Below are 19,530 nucleotides of genomic sequence, written 5' to 3' on the forward strand. Positions count from 1 at the left end.
AATATTCGCGTATGCAAAAATTAACGTACACGAAAATTTGCATATATGAAAACCTGCACAAGTCAAACATTCGCATATGCGAAAATTAGCATATGCAAATGTTCGCATATGCGAAAATGCGCACACCAGTCTCAAACAGTAGTATTAGAGCCATCTTTACACCACACAAGCTGTAAGCAGAGAGGGATGATCACTGTGATGTTTACTGTGAAAAAAAAAAGAATATTCGTAATTACGAATATATAGTGCTATATTCGCGAATATTCGCGAATTCGCGAATATGCGATATTCGCGAATAAAATTCGTATTGCGAATATTCGCGAGCAACACTATTCCTAATAATTGTCCCATGTAAAAGGGCCAATATTTAGCCAACAAGAACACACTCAGCGGATATTTTGTCTGGCCATTTAAATGATTGCAGTCAGCCTCCCCTCGCCCTGTGTAAACTGGGGATGTACGGCTAACAATGATCCATTTAATGGGCCGCACAAACCATCCAGAGATTGTTCATGCGACCCAGCCACATGTTTGGTTGAGCCATGTGAAACAAGCTCCGATCATTAAAAAATGGGACTCTGCAGAGTGTCGGCCGATAAAAAATATGTGTATTGAACATGGGTAATCTGGGGTTAAAGGAGTTGTCTGATTTAGAAACCCCACTTTCCAATAATGTAATGGACTCTACTGTATTAAGCAAAGGAGAGAGTACTAATGGCATCTCTCACCTGACATGGCCAAGCATAGATTTGTGCAATACTTCACTTCCCCTGTGGGGGAGCTGCTGGAAAATGTAACATTTGCTATCAAGTGACTATAGGAGGTCCCTGGGGTCTCATCAGCAGAAAACCCTGTGAATGGGTAACTGTTGGGGGGAACCTCACAGAAAGGGATTTTGTAAAACAGAGACATTGTTACATTACATTGTGTTGTGTTAAGATCATCACCCATATCTTAAATCACTCGTTCCAGGAAGATGATGTCTATTTGTAAATTGTGGTATCTTCTTAATGCTTTATGTACTTAGTTTTCATTCACAGAACTACACCCCGGAACAAGAGCTGACAGTCTAACGGCTTTCATTACGGATAAAAGAATGTTTTCCAATGTGTGCCTTCAAGTCCTCGGCTTTGTCCTGGCAAAGTGGGTTAATAAATTGTTATAATTGTTTTTGAGGTTGGGCTGCACCACCACATATATCTACCTACAGTAAACTATCTACCTTATTTCAGGGCTGGCATTATGTCATGGGTATGGAGCGAAGGATTAACAGATCTTTTCATGACATATTGGAACCCGTTGGTATCATGGGAGCTTATCGTCCTTCTATACGCATCAGTAACAATCATAAATATCCATATAGCAGTGCCCAATCTTGTTGTTTGATGACGCCCTTGGAGCACCATGCTTCATTTAATAAGAAAGCCCATGTATTAAGAGCGAAAAAGATGTCACACTCTGTATGATCTAAGACAAAAAAAAGACAATAAAAAATCAGAAATTTTTAAGAGAATCAAAACAGTTACCTTTCAGTAAGTTTATTTGCTAGGCAAACTTGCTATTATAAAATATAGAATCTTTAACAAACAAAAGCTTTGTTGCCATGTAATTATTTCCCTATGTATTATGTAACTTTTATATTGCTTCATGGTCTTTAGCTTATTGCAGAAGGGTGAACTAACCAAAGTTCTCCTTCAGAGTCTTCTACCCCCATGAGACTGCAACTTTCGTAAAGATGGAGAGCAAAAGTGTCACAAGGGTCACACCACCATTCTGTCCTACACCAGGTCAGCCTGGGCCAGAATAGGTGGTGATATGGTGGCAGGAACACTTAAGGGACCATTTAGATTTTTTCGTGTCTACTCTTCTTTGTGTTCGTTCCCTGATTTTGTATATACCCTATATACTCGAGTATAAGAGTTTTTCAGCACAATTTTTCGTGCTGAAAAGACCCCCCCCCCCCCCCCCCCCCTCGGCTTATACTCGAGTGAACAAAAAAACTTTTCTGGCTTAGCTGTGAGGGGATGTCCGGGCCATCCATCTTCGGCCATCTATTCTGCAGGAACCGTCCGGTGGGGAGGGTTAGTGGTTCCAGGCTGTCCATCTTCACTAGGAGGCCCTCTTCTCCGCTCCGGGCTGGCCCCGAACTAGTGACACTGCATTGACACCACCGCGCAGGGACATTCATGCGCAGGGACATAACGAACGTCTGCTGCGAATGGATGTCCTTGCGCATTGTCGTCAACACAACGTCACTAGTCTGCGGCCGGCCCGTAGCGAAGAAGAGGGCCTCCTAGTGAAGATGGACAGTCCGGAACCACTAACCCTCCCCACCGGACGGTTCCTGCAGAATAGATGGCCGAAGATGGACAGCCCGGTGAGTGGAAAACAAAAGGGGGTGTGGATGATGATGAAGGGATTGACAGGCGGTGATGATGAAGGGGGGGATGATGACGAGGGGGATGATGATGAGGGGGATGATGACGAGGGGGATGATGATGAGGGTGATAATGACAGGGTGATGATTATGAGGGTGATAATGACAGGGTGATGATGATGAGGGTGATAATGATGGGGGTGATGATGACGGGAGTGTTAATGACGGGGGTCTGGATGATGACAGGGGGGGATGATGACTTGGGGGGTGATGTATTCCCACCCTAGGTTTATAGTCAAGTCAATAACTTTTCCTAGATTTTTGGGGTGAAATTAGGGACCTCGGCTTATATTCGGAACAGCTAATACTCGAGTATATACTATAGAAATTTAGCAAATCGCAAACACTTGCATTTATCCAAGTAAATATTTTGGATTGTTTTGGCAGATTTGATATCCTTACATAAAGATATATGGCTCTAAAGGAAAGTTACAATTGTTGTATGAATCCACACTTGTAATAATTCGGGCTCAGTATGGTCAGCCAGGATGTCAAATTTGCCATAGTTGAAGAAGCACAAACAACATATTGTGATCCTGCTAGTCCTGTCTCCTTGCTAGTGTGGGTTATGTTTATTTTATATCTAGCACAAAGGGAGGGTTTACAAAGCCACTCCCACTTACATATAGACTGCATTAGGTTACAAGGCTATTATTCAGCCTACAAAAAATATGAACACACCTCCATGTGCCATCAATGGCCACCACATCTTTAGCTATGGTGCCCAGTTGGCAACACATGAATCTACGCCATATCGCACAATATGAAGCAGCTATGAAGGCAATGTGACAACTTAATATTTCCACGACAAAATGCTATCAATTTTCCTGATATGTACAAAGTTATGAAACTATCATTATATTTTAATCAAATGATTAATTCATGATCATGAAAAAAGAATTTGAAAAAAAATGTACAAAAAAATTTCATACTGTACAATTGGTGTGGTGCCACCCTTAATTTTCATGAATATTATAGAAGAAAAAAAAAAAAGAGGAAACCAGAAGCAAAAAAGTGTATAATAAAAAAAGGTGATAAAATTAACTCAAATCTTTATTAACCCCTTAAGGACTCAGCCCATTTGGGCCTTAAGGACAATTTTATTTTTACGTTTTCGTTTTTTCCTCCTTGCAAAATCATAACTCTTTTATATATTCATCCACAGACTAGTTATGAGGGCTTGTTTTTTGCGTGACCAGTTGTCCTTTGTAATGACATCACTCATTTTACCATAAAACGTATGGCGCATCAAAAAAAAAATACTATTTGTGTGGGGAAATTGATAAGAAAACTGCACTTTTGCTAATTTTGGAAGGTTTCATTTTCATAATGTACACTTTATGGTAAAATAGACTTGTGTTCTCTATTCTGTGGGTCAATACGATTAAAATGATACCCATGATTACACACTTTTCTATTATTGTACCGCTTAAAAGAAATCGCTAACTTTGTAACCAAATTAGTGCTTTTAAAATCCCTCTATTTTGCTGACCTATAACTTTTTCATTTTTCCGTATAAGCGGCAGTATGAGGGCTTATTTTTTGCGCCGTGATCTGTACTTTCTTTTGATACCACATTTGCATATATAAAACTTTAATACATTTTTTAGCAAAACAGCAATTTTGGACTTTTTTCTTTTTTTATTTTCACGCCATTCACCGTATGGGATAATTAACATTATATTTTAATAGTTAGAATATTTACACATGCGTCAATACCAAATATGTTTATAAAAAAAATGTTTACACTTTTTGGGGGTAAAATGGGAAAAAAGGGACAATTTACATTTTTATTGGGGGGGAGGAGATTTTTCACATTTTTTTTAACTTTTATTCTTTACTTTTTTACTGTTATTTTTACACTTTAATAGTCTTCATAGGGGACTATTTATAGCAATCATTTGATTGCTAATACTGTTCAGTGCTATGCATAGGGCATAGCACTGATAAGTGTTATCGGCTATCTTCTGCTCTGGTCTGCTCAATCTCAGACCAGAGCAGAAGACCCCGGGAGATGGACAGAGGCAGGTGAGGGGACCTCTGTCCGCCATTACAGATGATCGGATCACCGCGGCAGCACTGCGGGCGATCCGATCATGCATTTTTCTGACCGCACTGCCGCAGATGCCGTGATTTGTATTGATCACAGCATCGGAGGGTTTAATGGAAAACATCCGCATGATCGCGAATTTCGGCCATTTCGGCCGTTTTTTTGATGAGAGGTACCCTTTAAAAAAAAATCTGACAGCCAGTTCACCCGCTCACCGGTGACCTTCATTAGCATAATGATTAAGGGGGCGCGGCCAACAGGGGATTATGTAGGAGACAGGGGAACTCGGCCAGCCGGCTCCCAGCCTCCAATGCTCGCATTAGGAATTAAACTATAGTGAACGTATTTCAGTGAGTAACCCCTCATTTTACAGCTTTCCACCCTCACTGAACTGGGTTTAGTGTGGATGAACTAGCTGTCAGATTCTCTTTAACTTGTGGCATATGACATGTCATTAGACATGTTTTTTTACACTTTCCAACAATGTAATGATGTGTCCAAAATAAATAAAAGATCAATATTCTTCAACTTACAAATAACATTGTAATAATAGATGAAAGCTGGATAAGGTGCACAAAAGTATAGCAGGAATAGTAATGCTCATGAACTTTTGTCTGGTGTTGACAAAGACTATGAACAATACGGATGATGACAAAAGATTAACCCTTGACCAAGTAAAGCAAAGGTTCTAGTCATCAATTGTAGTAGTAATAAAAAGAGGCACTTAGTGGTAAGAACACTTTACTATTCATGATGCTAATGACAAGGACGGGCTATGACACCCTCCCAGTCATTGTCATAAGTTATGAGTCCATTATACTGTCCATTTTACTGCTAACTGGCTGACCTCGTGGATTTATCAAGAAAAGTAACAAGACCATCATGTTTTTGGCTGATATTTGCCTAAAAAGCATCAGAGACCTATATATATATATATATATATATATATATGTGGTGTCCCGGTACCGTATTTCATACCGTACCTTGTGGTGGGGTCCCCAAACGTCACGAACAGGATTCGGGTGTGTGCCTGCTGCTGTTGCCACTAGTGAAATTGTACTCCCCCCAATATAGCGGACTTTATTCATGTACTTTGGATTATACTCTGGTGTACGGGGCTGTGTAGAGGAAGTGCGCATGTAAAGTAAGGGGGGAGGCGAAGAGTACAGCGGGGTTACAAGTTGCAGTGGAAAGAGTTAAAGCTAGCGCAGGGCCTTCCCACGTGCGTGATCCAGAAACCCCGCCCACCGAAGCCCTCGGTGCCGCGGCGGCCATTTTGCCGGAGTCTAGAGCCGGAGACCAAAAAAAGGATATAGTTCAGCGCACGAAAAAGAGCAGAGTGGGACAGTGGGTTGAAAGTTGTAACAACCCGGAACAATACAGGACTCTAAGATGCCAGATTGCCAAATTGAGGTCCTGTATAGATTTACTTCAGCTGCCGATCAATGCACTCAAATTTCAGCTCAACGCGCTCAGGTTTCAAGTCACAGCTCTCAAGTTTGAAATCTGCGCACTCAAGTTCCAGATTAGAGAACAACTGCGTATCACTTTGGGACCTAGGAATCCAAGATTTATTTAAAGGACCAGCACACCTAATACCAAAATGTCAGAGCCTACAGCGCCATTGTCACCACCTGAGCAACAGGAGGATGATGCTCTAGTGACCCCGCCAATAGGGTCTCCACCACGAGTCAGAAGGGTGCTGCCACCCTCACCAACGCTGCCTACCCTACAAAGAAGGGGTCTTCCTGTGACTCCAGCAAGGCCTTCGTCATGGGCAGAACAGGATCCATCTACTCCACCTCCAGCTTCTCCCTATGTGTTGGGAGCCCCTGTTGCTGCACCTGTCTTCTTGGGGAATCCTGTGCTTCCCACCTACAATGGTGACCCTTTAACATTAAGAGACTTTAAAGAAAAGATCTACAGCCTCTTCGGGTTCTATGCCCTTCCTCCGCATGAGCAGGTACAGGTGCTCCTGGGACAGCTCCAGGGACCGGCCTTAGAGGAGCTCCGCACCTGGCCAGTGAATGACAAAGCCACAGTAGGACAGATCTTCGAGGGATTCTCTCAAGTGTTTGAATCCCATTCCCCCTCTGAGGTACGCCTCAGACTATATGAGCGACATCAGAAACCAGGTGAGACTCTCAGAGCGTATGCGGTAGCTTTGCAGAATGCATTAGAGGCGGTGCAGAATCTGGATGGCAGCACGCCCGATCAGGGTAACCAAGTGCTGATGTACTGATTCATAGAGAGGGCACAGAATAAATGGGACAAGGCCCAACTTAGGATGTTAGCTGGACAAAACCCCGACATGGCCTTCCCAGCTTTTAAGAGACGGTTAAGGTGAGGAAGCTAGTGTCCCCGCTGCAGAATCCCTGGGGGTCTCACCCCAGTCACCTGTCCCTTCTCAGACTGCCCTGGCAACACCTCCCCCTAGCCCTTGGAAAGCTGATTTACAAGACATTAAGCAGGACATTGAACAGTTAGCCCAGGCCTTTAAAGAAATGGCCGTCCGGCCCAATCCCCCTAGACCTGCGACACTCCCACCTAAGAAACCTGACCCCCGTCCTGCCAATCCACCTGATACCCCTCCTGTGAGACCGCCTGGGAGTCAGAGACCTGTTTGTAGTTATTGTAACAAGAATGGACACTGGAAGAGTCAATGCTGGGCTTTAAACGGGCATCCCCTGGGGTCGAGGACCGCACCCCAGGAGTAGCTGCTGAAGGTCCAGAACCAACCGGCACCAAGAAAGGACTGTCTATGTATATTGCTCCTTGCCCTTATGTACAGGTGATAGTTTAAGGTATCCGGTTGCAAGCTCTAATAGATATGGGTTCTCAGATGTCCACTATTCCTCAGGGAGTTTTCTATAAGTATTGGGGTCCAGAAAGTTTGTGTGAGTCTAAGGAGGCGGAGTTTAGAGTAATCGCAGGGAACGGGAAACCAGTACCCAGGCATGGCTACTGGGAGCCCATGGTGCAGGTGGGGGAACATGTTTTAGAAAGGCAGGGTGTAATTATCACCAGTGTTAGGGATGAAGGGGCAGCTGACTTCGTCTTAGGGATGAACATCATGAGGCACTGTTTTGATGACATTGTCGATTCACTGCATGCATCTCTCCCTCACATGTCACCTCCAGGCCGGCGAGCTGCGCAACACCACCTCAAGATACTCCAAGCAGAACAGAAGTTTGTGAACCATCAGGAAGAAATCTGTCAAGTCAGGATCCAGGACATACGTGCTGTTACCCTACAGCCACAGGCGGAGACGGTTGTTTGGTGTCGTGCCCGACCTGGGGTGAAGAATCGGGATTACCAAGCACTCTTAGAGCCCATCATACTGGAATATTATCCCTTGGTGCGAGCCGCTAGAAGCCTGGTGACAGTAGGAAATGGGAAAGTTCCAGTAAGACTTATTAACCTCTCTAAAGTTGCTGCACGACTATCCAAGTATACCCCGGTGGCTAAACTGCACCGTTTGGCCTGATCAGAACCCGGTAGAACCCTGGTGGACCCAACTACAAATAGGGAATGAAGACACCCCCAAGGAACAGGTGGGCAGAGTCATCTAGGTAGCTAAGCAATACCAGGAAGCTTTCAGCAAGTTCCCCACCGACTTTGGTAGGACCACGATGATCCAACACCGGATCTTCACCGGAGACAGTCCCCCCATTAGAGAGAGGTATTGCCCAGTGGCTCCAGGGATGTACCAGACCGTAAAGAAAATGCTTGTGAAAATGAAGGAAGCTGACGTTATCCAGGAGAGCCAAAGCCCTTGGGCGGCACCTTTGGTCCTTGTGAAGAAGAAGGACGGGACTATCCGTTTTTGTGTGGACTACAGAAAACTGAATGGAGTAACCCACAAGGACGCCTACCCTCTTCCCCGTATTGAGGAATCTTTGACTGCTTTGGGGTCCGCCGCCTACTTCTCTACGCTGGACTTGACAAGTAGATACTGGCAAGTACCGATGGCGGAGGAAGACAGAGAGAAGACAGCATTTGTGACCCCCATGGAACTCTTTGAGTTCAAGAGTTTGCCCTTTGGACTGTGCAAGGCAACTGCTACTTTCCAACGCTTAATGGAGCGATGTTTAGGGCATCTCAACTTCCAGAGTGTTCTCTTGTATTTAGATGACGTCATTGTCTATTCCTGGATGTATCAGGAACATCTGGACCACTTGAAAGAAGTCTTCCAAGTCCTAATTCAACATAGACTCAAGGTTAAACCCTCCAAGTGTCATCTGTTGAAGCCACGAGTACACTATCTGGGGCATGTCGTCAGTGCCGAAGGTGTCCGGATAAAGTGAGTGCTGTGAGGGATTGGCCTACCCCCAGGACGGTGCGAGATGTCCGAAGTTTCTTGGGATTTGCTGGCTACTACCGACAGTTCATCCCACACTTCGCCCAAATTGCTGGGCCCCTGACTGAGCTACTGAGAGGCACTGCCTGGGAGAATTACAATGGGAGGCTACCGATACAGTGGGCCGAAGATCAAGAAAATGCCTTCCGAGCCTTAAAATACCTCCTTACGGAACCCCCTATTCTGGCGTATCCTGACTACAGCTTGCCGTTCCATCTGTATACGGATGCTAGCTTCGAAGGTCTGGGAGCAGTCCTATCTCAGGTACAGGATGGCAAGGAGAGAGTAATAGCCTACGCCAGCCGACACCTCTGAGGCGCAGAAAGGAATGACGCCAACTACAGTTCTTTCAAACTAGAGCTCCTGGCCTTGGTCTGGGCCATCACTGAGAAATTTAAGGACTACCTGGCCGCTACTCCCTTCACGGTCTATACTGATAACAATCCCTTGACCCATTTGAACACTGATAAGTTGGGGGCTCTTGAACAACGCTGGGCCTCCCGGGGCCAATTATGATTTCAATATTAAGTACCGCAGCGGAAAGCCCAACGTTAATGCGGATGTTCTCTCTCGTATGGCCCCGGGCGAGAAACCCCCTACTGAAGATGTGTGGGAAGATGAGGAGATGCCCCCCTTCTACAGAAGGTTCGTGAGCCAAAGTGCTCTAACTGCCCAGGAGGGGGACGAACCTGGACCTCTCAAAGCTCCGGAAGACTTATCTACCTGGAAGGCGCTTCAGGAGGAAAGCCGGATCATTGGGGATCTCTTGGCCTATTGCCTCCACAAGAAAATACCCACTCGGCTTCAAAAGTCACAAGGGGACTTTGAGTTGAAGCGGCTGTGGCGACAGAGGAATCGCCTGTTCCTGCACAAGGGGTTGCTATATCGAAACTCCCTAGACCCAGTTTCCAGAGACCGCCTGCACCAGATCTTGGTCACTCGAAGGGATGCAGCCATGGTCCTGAATGCATACCATGACCAGTCCGAGCATTTCGGGGTCCACAAGACTGAAGTCACGGTCCGAAGAAGGTTTTACTGGATAAGGATACAGGGAGACATTAAGAAGTGGTGGGCTGAATGCTCCGTGTGTAACGTTACCAAGAATCCCCGGAGGGATGCCAGGGCCCCTTTACATCCCATCCGCACAGAGAGGCCTAACCAGTTTGTTGCCCTGGATCATGTGAAACTGACCCCCACTTGGTCTGGCTATTGCTACGCCTTGACCATGGTGGACCATTATTCCAAGTGGGTGGTCGTGGTCCCCGTCAAGGACCTTACTGCCAAGACGGCTGCCCAACTCTTCTACAATCACAGGATCCAACCTCTCGGGTGTCCCGAAATGGTCCTCACGGATCGGGGAACAGCCTTTGAAGCTCAGTTGTTCCAGGAACTTTGCCAGTTGCACGACTGCTAGAAGCTGCGGACGACAGCCTACCATCCCCAGGGGAACGGGCTCTGTGAGAGGATCAATCAAGTTTTCATCCATATGCTCAGAGCCGCCTCTGTCTCAAAGCATGAAGAGTGGCCTCGATTACTGCCTGAGCTCCTGGAAATTTACAACAACACTGTTCATTGTTCTACAGGGTATACGCCCTTTTTCCTGATGATGGGCCGGCATAGCCAATTGCCGAAGGATCGGGTCCTTGGGCTGCAAGCCCCTTTCAACAATTCCTCTCAAGTCTCTCAAGGTTGGGTCTCGGAGCATCAAAGGCGAATAGAAGAGGCCAGAGACACTGTTGAGATGAAAATGGGCGAAGTCCATGACTGCCAGCAGAAAGATTATAATCGGCATGCTTCAGCTCAGCCCCTACAACTTGGAGATAAAGTGTGGCTCAGGAAATTCCCTAGGACCCATAAATTGGACTGTTTGTGGAAAACGGAACCTTATACTATTACTGCAATACCCTATCCCGAAACAGATGTGTATGAGGTACAGAAGGAAGGGCTTGAGCCACAAGTGGTCCACAGAAATAGAATAAAAGCGTGCCTCAAAGAAGGTTTGCCTGGACCACCTCCTCGTACTCCTCCTCCAGCAAGGCCAGTGAGAGAATATGTACCTGGAGAAGGGATTCATCCTACCATGGACATTGCTTTGTTCTCCCCTCATCAGCCTGCCATGTATTGGGGTATACCATGCCCAGCTCCACCCAGCCAGCCTCCACTGGTGGCTCCGCCCAGCCAGCTACCAATAGCTGCTCCATCCAGTCAGCCACCATTGATTGCTACACCCAGCACCAGTCCTGCTCCTGTGGCTACTCCAAGTCCTGCTACACCTTCTCTACCTGACTTCAGAGAATCTCCCAGTCCAACCGAAGATGTTGCTCCTGTGTCCAGCCTTCAAGCTGGTCCCTCGGGGACTGAAGTTTCTGCAGAATCGCTATGTGAAGAGACTCCTGAATGCTCGGAGGTGGTGTTGCAACGGTCTCAAAGGACTACTCAGGGTAAACTACCCTTAAGGTATCAAGATTGACTACTAAGCAGTACTTGCACACATAGTACCTCAAATAACTCACTTAAATGTACTTATCTCAGTCTTCTTCAATACACAAAGTAAAATAAAAGTATGTCTCATAAATGTCTAGTTAGCCTCATAAATGTATAGAGAGCTGTAAAAATGTCTAAGGAGCTAGAAACTAAATGTTAGATAGCTTCACAATGTCTAGTAAGCTTCATAATTGTCTAGTGAACTTCATAATGTCTAGATAGCTTCATAATGTCTAGTCAGAATGCTAGTCAGAGTAAAAAGAAAAACTGTCTAGAAAATTTAAAGGTGTCTAATGTTTACTCAGATTTTGTCAGGATGTGTATTTTGGTTAGCAATCCTGTCCTAGTCCTAGTCCATCTGCCTTAGGGGACAGGCGTCAGGGTCGACTTGTTTTAAGTAAGGGGGTTTGTGGTGTCCCGGTACCATATTTCATACTGTACCTTGTGGTGGGGTCCCCAAAGTCAGAGTCCCTAGGAACAGTGGGGGTCCTCTTCCTTGGTTAACCCCTCATCACCCCTCAGTTAGCTAAAATTCATGTAAATGAAAGTTTAAATATGTGTATTTAAGATGCCTACCTTGCTAGCGTCGCAGGACCCGTGGGTCATGTAGCTTGGTTCACAGAACTCTATGGTTTACTAAAGGACCTTTGGTGGTTCTTGTGTCAGGTGTTCACCCACAATGCAATGTAACGGTGAGTGACAGCTGACATGGACCAATCTAAAACGGTTCAGCCCCAGCCCCTGCCCAATGGAGCTGCGGCCATTAATCTTTCTCTCTTTCCTCGTGGGCTGCTGATGAGGTAGGATCTGCGCAGCTGCCATCAGCAACCATTAGGCCAAAGCCTTGTGGCTTCGGCCATCAGGGCCAGCCTTAGGGGTGTGCGAGCTGTGCGGCCGCACAGGGCGATATAGCCCGGGATTTAGCCCTGCTTCGTGCAAGCAGCGCTAAATACAAGTGTAATGAAGAAAACTGTAGTGGAATGTGACCCTCCGCACAGGGACACAGTTTTCTGCTTTGCAGGCCGCTCCCTCTCATTACATTCCCACTACCCTCCCTCAACTGTGTCCCTATGCGGAGGGTCACATTCCGCTTCAGGGCACAGTTTTCTTCATTACACTGGAAGGCTTCACTTACCCCGACCTCCTCCGCGTCTCCGGTTGGCTGGCGGCCCGAGTCTGAAGAGGGACGTCGCACATGTGACGTACCTCCGCAGACCCGCACAGGACGTCACTCGTCAGGACGCCGCCGGAGAGAAGAGAAGCGCAGCGCAGGTCAGGTATTGTGTATGTGTGGGTGTCTGTGTATGTGCATGTGTGGTTGTCTGTGTGTGTGTGTGCGCATGTGTGGTTGTCTGTCTGTGTGTATGTGCATGTGTGGTTGCTTGTGTGTGTGTGAGTCGGTGGGGGGAGGGGGGGGGGGAATGGGGGAACGACAATTCTACCGAATTTGGGGAACCTGCTACTTCCTAATGTGGAGCTAGACTGCACCTAATGTGGGGAACCTGCTTCTTCCTAATGTGGGGCTATACTGCACCTAATGTGGGGAGCTATACTGAACCTAATGTGGGGAACCTGCTTATTCCTAATGTGGGGCTATACTGCACCTAATGTGGGGAGCTATACTGCACCTAATGTGGGGAACTGTACTGCACCTAATGTGGGGAGCTATAATGCACCTAATGTGGGGAACTATACTGCACCTAATGTGGGGAACTATACTGCACCTAATGTGGGGAGCTATACTGCACCTAATGTGGGGAACTGTACTGCACCTAATGTGGGGAACTATACTGCCCCTAATGTGGGGAACTATACTGCACCTAATGTGGGGAGCTATACTGCAGCTAATGTGGGGAGCTATACTGCACCTAATGTGGGGAACAATACTGCACCTAATGTGGGGAACTATACTGCACCTAATGTGGGGAGCTATAGTGCACCTAATGTGGTGGAACTATACTGCCAACCTAATGTGGGGAACTATACTGCACCTAATGTGGGGAGCTATACTGCACCTAATGTGGGGAACTATACTGCCAACCTAATGTGGGGGAACTATATCACCTAATGTGGGGAACTATACTGCACCTAATGTGGGGGACTATACTGCACCTAATGTGGGGAACTATACTGCACCTAATGTGGGGAAACTATACTGCACCTAATGTGGGGAACTATACTGCACCTAATGTGGTGGAACTATACTGCCAACCTAATGTGGGGAACTATACAGCCAACCTAATGTGGGGGAACTATATCACCTAATGTGGGGAACTATACTGCACCTAATGTGGGGAACTATACTGCACCTAATGTGGGGAACTATACTGCACCTAATGTGGGGAAACTATACTGCACCTAATGTGGGGAACTATATGGCACCTAATGTGGGGGAACTATACTGCACCTAATGTGGGGAACTGTACTGCACCGAATGTGGGGGAACTATACTGAACCTAATGTAGGGAACTATACTGCACCTAATGTGGGGAGCTATACTGCACCTAATGTGGGGAACTATGCTGCATCTGATTAAGGGAGACATGGGACTGATTAAGGGGGCAGGGGAATGATTAAATATAAAAAAAAATATATTTGTTACAAAGATTTTTTTCCTCTTTGTGTATGTTTATGGGGTAATGGGGGGGGGGGGCACAAGGTTAGCTCGCACAGGGTGCCTGAACACCTTAGGCCGGCCCTGTCAGCCATAATCCAAATTGTGAGTTATTACAATTCCCCGAAATCTTCGCAAGATCACTGGACCTAAACCAACCCCTAAATCCAGCGGATCTATGCAATCCAATCCTCCTACTCCAAAGAGAGCTTACCGTCCCAACCGACTGTCAGTCATTGCCGTGCTGTATATAGACTCTGTTATCTGGATTGTTACCGTTACTGCATGTACAGAAAATCTTCAGTAAAGTTTCTACAAGTTTTCAGTTCAGCACTGGTTGTGGACAATCCGTTATTTCTACACTCACCTATCGCTCTTGGGAAGGGTGGCGATAGGCCCAGCATTATCTCAGAGTTTTAACCCTCACCCTGGCATCACAAGTGACAAGGGTTAAATTAACCCCTCATATACTACAGCAACACCCCAACTACCCTACACCCCCCGAGGCGTACCACATATATATATATATATATATATATATATATATTATAAAACATCAGTGATATTTTTTGTTGTTCATACACTTTAACAAGGGGTAAAGCTCATACTCCATCTCTACTTTATGTAAGAGGGGAGGAATGTCACTTTAAGAAGTGTCTATTATTGTTGATGTTGCCATGATGTGTTGTACTCCTATTGCTTTTGTGCATCTATTAGCCCATTGGCATTACAGGCTGGCAGGACTTTGGTGGTAAAAAGAAGCAATGTTTCCTGGCTTCTATTCTGCAGGAGAAGGTGCCAGCCTTGGTGCAGGTCAGGAAGAGTCTGACTGACGAGTAATGGTGGGTTGCTTCAAAAAGATGATGGGAAGGGAAAGATAGAAGTTCTTAAAGGGAAGTATTTCAAAGCCCAAAAGAAACTGAACAGAAGAGTTATCAAAGGGGTATTCCGGAGGTTAAAATTTGTTCTTTTAAATCAACTGGTGCCAGAAAGTTATACAGATTTGTAAATGACTTCTATTTAAAAATCTTAATCCTTCAAGTACTTATCAGCTGCTGTATGCTCCAGAGGAAGTTGTGTAGTTCTTTCCAGTTTGACCACAGTCCTCTCTGCTGCCACCTCTGTCCATGTCAGGAACTGTCCATAGCAAGTACAAATCCTCATACCAACCTCTCCTGCTACGGACACTTCCTGAAACTTGAGGTGGCAGCAATGAGCATAACACAACTTCTGGAGCATACAGCAGCTGATAAGTTCTGGAAGGCCTTAGGTTTTTACTCTACATAATTCAATTTGGGCAAAGTAACCTCCTTATACACTGTTTGACACTGTCAGGCTTTATTGTAGCTTATGATTAGAGGTCACATTACCGGGGTCTGCTTAATACTGTCCTGGGGATATCACCAGCTGGATAGCCCTGTATGACCAATATCTCATTAACCTTTTGCAGACTCAAGCACAGAGGTCTAGTTCAGTGGTCTCAAAACTGTGGCCCTCCAGATATCACAAAACTACAACTCCAAACAGGCCCAGACAGCCATTTGTAGCTGCTCTCTTTCCTAGCTAGAAGATAAGGGGCCTGAATGGGAAATCTGATTTCCTAAATGGAAATTTTATTTTGGATTTTCTATGTCACACAACTTCTTTATAGGAATTATCCGCTGTTATTTAAAAAATAATATGGTGCGGTGGTCAGGGGGAAACAGAAAAAAAAAACATATTTACCTAGCATCAGTCCCTTGCTGGTCCCCCCGCAGTTTCTTTTTCTTCCTCCTGCTTCCAAGACGATCACTTGGGGCAGGACCCATCTTGGCCAGTGATTGGCTGAATGAGAAGGTCTTGCCAGCATTGTCTCAGAAGCTAAACGAAGAAGAATGAAGACAAGCGACAGGATGGAGATGAATGGGAGCTGCGGGGGCCAGTGGGAGATTGGGGCTAGGTAAGTATTGACTTTTTTCTTTCTAATTTCTCCTCGCCCCAGCAGCATCTTATTTTTTTTTTATTACTCCTTAACGACCAAGGAAGTAAATTAACGTCCTGATGCACTGGGACTTAGAGCATTAGGACGTACATTTACATCCTGTACATGACTAGTGTTGAGCGGCATAGGCCATATTCGAATTCGCGAATATTCGCAAATATATGGACGAATATTCGTCATATATTCGCGAATATTCGCATATTCGTTATATCCTCGTTTTATTTTCGCATATGCGAACATTCGCGTATGCGAAAATTAACATAAGTGAATATTGGCGTATACAAAAGTAACACGCGCGAATATTCGCATATGCATTTTCGCACGCCAGTCTCACACAGTAGTATTACAGCCTTCTTTACACCACACAAGCTGGAAGCAGAGAGGGGTGATCACTGTGATGTGTACTGTGAAGAAAAAATAAAAAATAAAAAACGAATATTCGTAATTACGAATATATAGCGCTATATTCGCGAAATTCGCGAATTCGCGAATATGCGATATTCGCGAATAATATTCGAATTACGAATATTCGCGAGCAACACTATACATGACGCAAGCACCCGAGTACTGCTCACTTTATGCACGGCAGGTCCCGGCTGCTATCAGCGATCACGCTGATGTACACCATTAACCCCTCAGATGCAAAAAAAAACATACATTATTAACTATGTGTTCATGCCCTAAGGGTCATGGAACTCTTACTACATCCTGGCATCTTAAAATTCTTGCTTTACCAGAAGAGGAATTTTGCTGAATATAGAATTTTTCTGAATATGGATTTATCCATATCCCACTGATCAAAAAGGAGCTGTCTAAATCAGTATTCAGTGAGCTCCCCTAGTTGTAGATTTTTAGCTTTAAACACTACAGGTGGTGGTCCATATAAAAGTTTTTAGGTACAGGGCAGGAGCCTCCAGATGCCTTTGGACTTTAGGCATTGCTGTTCTATAATATTTACCGTATTTTTCGCCCTAAATGGACGCACCGGCGTATAGGACGCACCCAATTTTTAGGCGCAAAATCTAAAAAATTTAAGATTTTGAACCCAATAGTGGTCTTCAACCTGCGGACCTCCAGATGTTGCAAAACTACAACTCCCAGCATGCCCGGACAGCCGTTGGCTGTCCGGGCATGCTGGGAGTTGTAGTTTTGCAACATCTGAAGGTCCGCAGATTGAAGACCACTGCATAGGAGGTAATACTCGCGTGTCCCCGCCGCTCCGGACCCGTCACCGCTGCCCTGGATGTCGCTCCATCGCTGTCACCGTGTCCCTGTCGCTCCAGAACGTCTCTGCTGCCGGCCGGGTATCCTCGCTCTCCGTCGCCGCCATCACGTCGTTACGCACGCCAACGCACGTACGCGAAGACGTGATGACGAGGAAGGAGAACGCCGGCCATACAGGGGATCCCTGAACGGAGAAGACACCGAGGAGGCAGATAAGGTCCCTCCCGGTGTCCTGTAAGCACTAACCCGGCTATTCAGTCGTGCTGTTCGGGACCGCCGCGGTGAAATCGTGCCACTTTCCCTTCAGACGCGGCGGTCAGCTTTGATCGCCGCGTCTGAAGGGTTAATATAGGGCATCACTGCGATCGGTGATGTCCTGCATTAGCCGCGGGTCCCGGCCGTTGATGGCCGCAGGGACCGCCGCGATAGGGGTGTATTCGCCGTATAAGACGCACCGACTTTTTCCCCCCCCCGTTTTGGGGAAGAAAAAGTGCGTCTTATACGGCGAAAAATACGGTACTTTGTATATCAGATAATCTGCTGTGTATTTTCTTGAGAAAGAGTCACATGGTTTGTACACGTTTTTTTTCTATTTTTCTTATAAAATAGGATGTTATGCATTATACAGCACTCATTGTACCCTGGAAGGTTGGTTTCTATCTACAGGTTAAACGTGGTGTAGCAGACACGTATTTTTAGAAACTGTACAAATTCTATGCATTGTTTCCACATTCCACGGCTGAAAATGTCCATATCGAAATCTCTCATCTGCGGCAGGCTGAGCAGCCACCAGGAATTCTATCTGAGATTTTGTATTTCACTCAAGGAATGAAATCTCACAGTTCTTATGAATGGGCGTAAGTCAGTTTTAATTCCTGTCATTGTTTGTGCGCTGACTGTATGGACTGACTGGCATGTACAGGGGAGAAATGACCTGAAAGTACTAATAGGGGGAGATTTAGGAAAACCTGTGCAGAGGAAAAGTTGCCCAGTTGCCCATAGCAACCAATCAGCTAGCTTCTTTCATTTTGCACAGGCCTTGTTAAAAATGAAAGAAGCGATCTGATTGGTTGCCATGGGCAACTGGGCAACTTTTCCTTTGCACAGGTTTCGATAAATCTCCCCCTAAGTGCTTAAGCATTTCTAGAACTACAATGTTAACAGGAATAGAACAACTTTTGATGGTACATAATCTCTTTTAGGTTCTTTTCACATGGGCCCTCCCAGGCCTGTGTTACTTCACACAGCTTCACACTTCCAAGTTCCTATTATCTGACGATTCTCTCTCACTCTTTCAGATGGTTGGTGCTGGCTCTGGCCTTGCTCTGGTACTTGTTATTGGTATCACTTCTGGCTCTCTTAAGTGACCAGCCTCTCCGAGGCGTATTCCCTGCCAGCTGTGTACTGCTGACCACCTCTTCCTTGGCATGTACTCAGGAATAGTGGCCGCGGGGACAAACCCCAAACGTGGCTTCTTCCTTCTGGCTCTCTCAATCCTATACAGTGGTCCCTCAACATACGATGGTAATCCGTTCCAAACGGACCATCGTTTGTTGAAACCATCGCATGTTGAGGGATCCGTGCAATGTAAAGTATAGGACAGTGGTCTACAACCTGCGGACCTCCAGATGTTGCAAAACTACAACATCCAGCATGCCCGGACAGCCGTTGGGTGTTGTAGTGTTGTAGTCTTGCAACATCTGGAGGTCCGCAGGTTGTAGACCACGGTTAGAGGAAGTTGTACTCACCTGTCCCCGCCGCTCCGGACCGTTACCACTGCCCGGGATGTCGCCGTCCATCGCTGTCCCCGAGGTGACCCCGACGCTCCGGCAAGGCCTCTTCTTCCCCGGCATCCGCGGTCTCTGTCGCCGCCATCACGTCGCTACGCACGCCGCTCCTATTGGATGACGGGACGACGTACGCAGCGACGTGATGACGTCGATGGAGAGCGCCAACAATGCAGAGGATCCCGAAGAGGACACGCCGGAGCCCCGGGGACAGGTAAGAGACATCACCGGAGCTCACAGTAAACGGCTATCTGGCGGCAGCTGAAGCAGTCAGCGCTGCCGGATAGCCGTTTATTCGATGGCCCCGACATAAAAAAGCATTGTATGTTGATGCTGCCTTCAACATGCGATGGCCTCTGAGAGGCCATCGCATGTTGAAATTATCATATGTCGGTGCCATCGTAGGTCGAGGGGTCACTGTACATATATATATATATATATATATATATATATAGTAACCCCCCCAACCTACGATGGCCCCAACATATGATAAAATCAACATACGATGGCCTCTCAGAAGCCATCGCATGTCGATGTCAGCATCGACATACGATGCTTTTATATGTCGGGGCCATCGCATTAACTGCTATCCG

At 46.1% G+C, this 19,530-nt stretch overlaps 1 long non-coding RNA gene across 2 annotated transcripts; it reads right to left on the reverse strand.

Annotated features, from left to right (window-relative positions):
* Positions 1-335: 335 nt before the first annotated feature.
* Positions 336-18,986, reverse strand: LOC130283255 (uncharacterized). Of its 2 annotated transcripts, none has more exons than XR_008846616.1 (3): positions 18,899-18,986; positions 1,223-1,467; positions 336-1,135 (listed from the first exon to the last, which is right to left on the reverse strand). It is a non-coding gene; the product is annotated as an uncharacterized LOC130283255 (long non-coding RNA). The 2 variants fall into 2 exon arrangements; XR_008846617.1 differs by lacking the exon at positions 18,899-18,986 and adding an exon at positions 15,671-15,783.
* Positions 18,987-19,530: the final 544 nt, after the last annotated feature.

The sequence above is a fragment of the Hyla sarda genome, chromosome 7, assembly GCF_029499605.1.
Source record: "Hyla sarda isolate aHylSar1 chromosome 7, aHylSar1.hap1, whole genome shotgun sequence".
Taxonomy (NCBI): Eukaryota; Metazoa; Chordata; class Amphibia; order Anura; family Hylidae; genus Hyla; species Hyla sarda.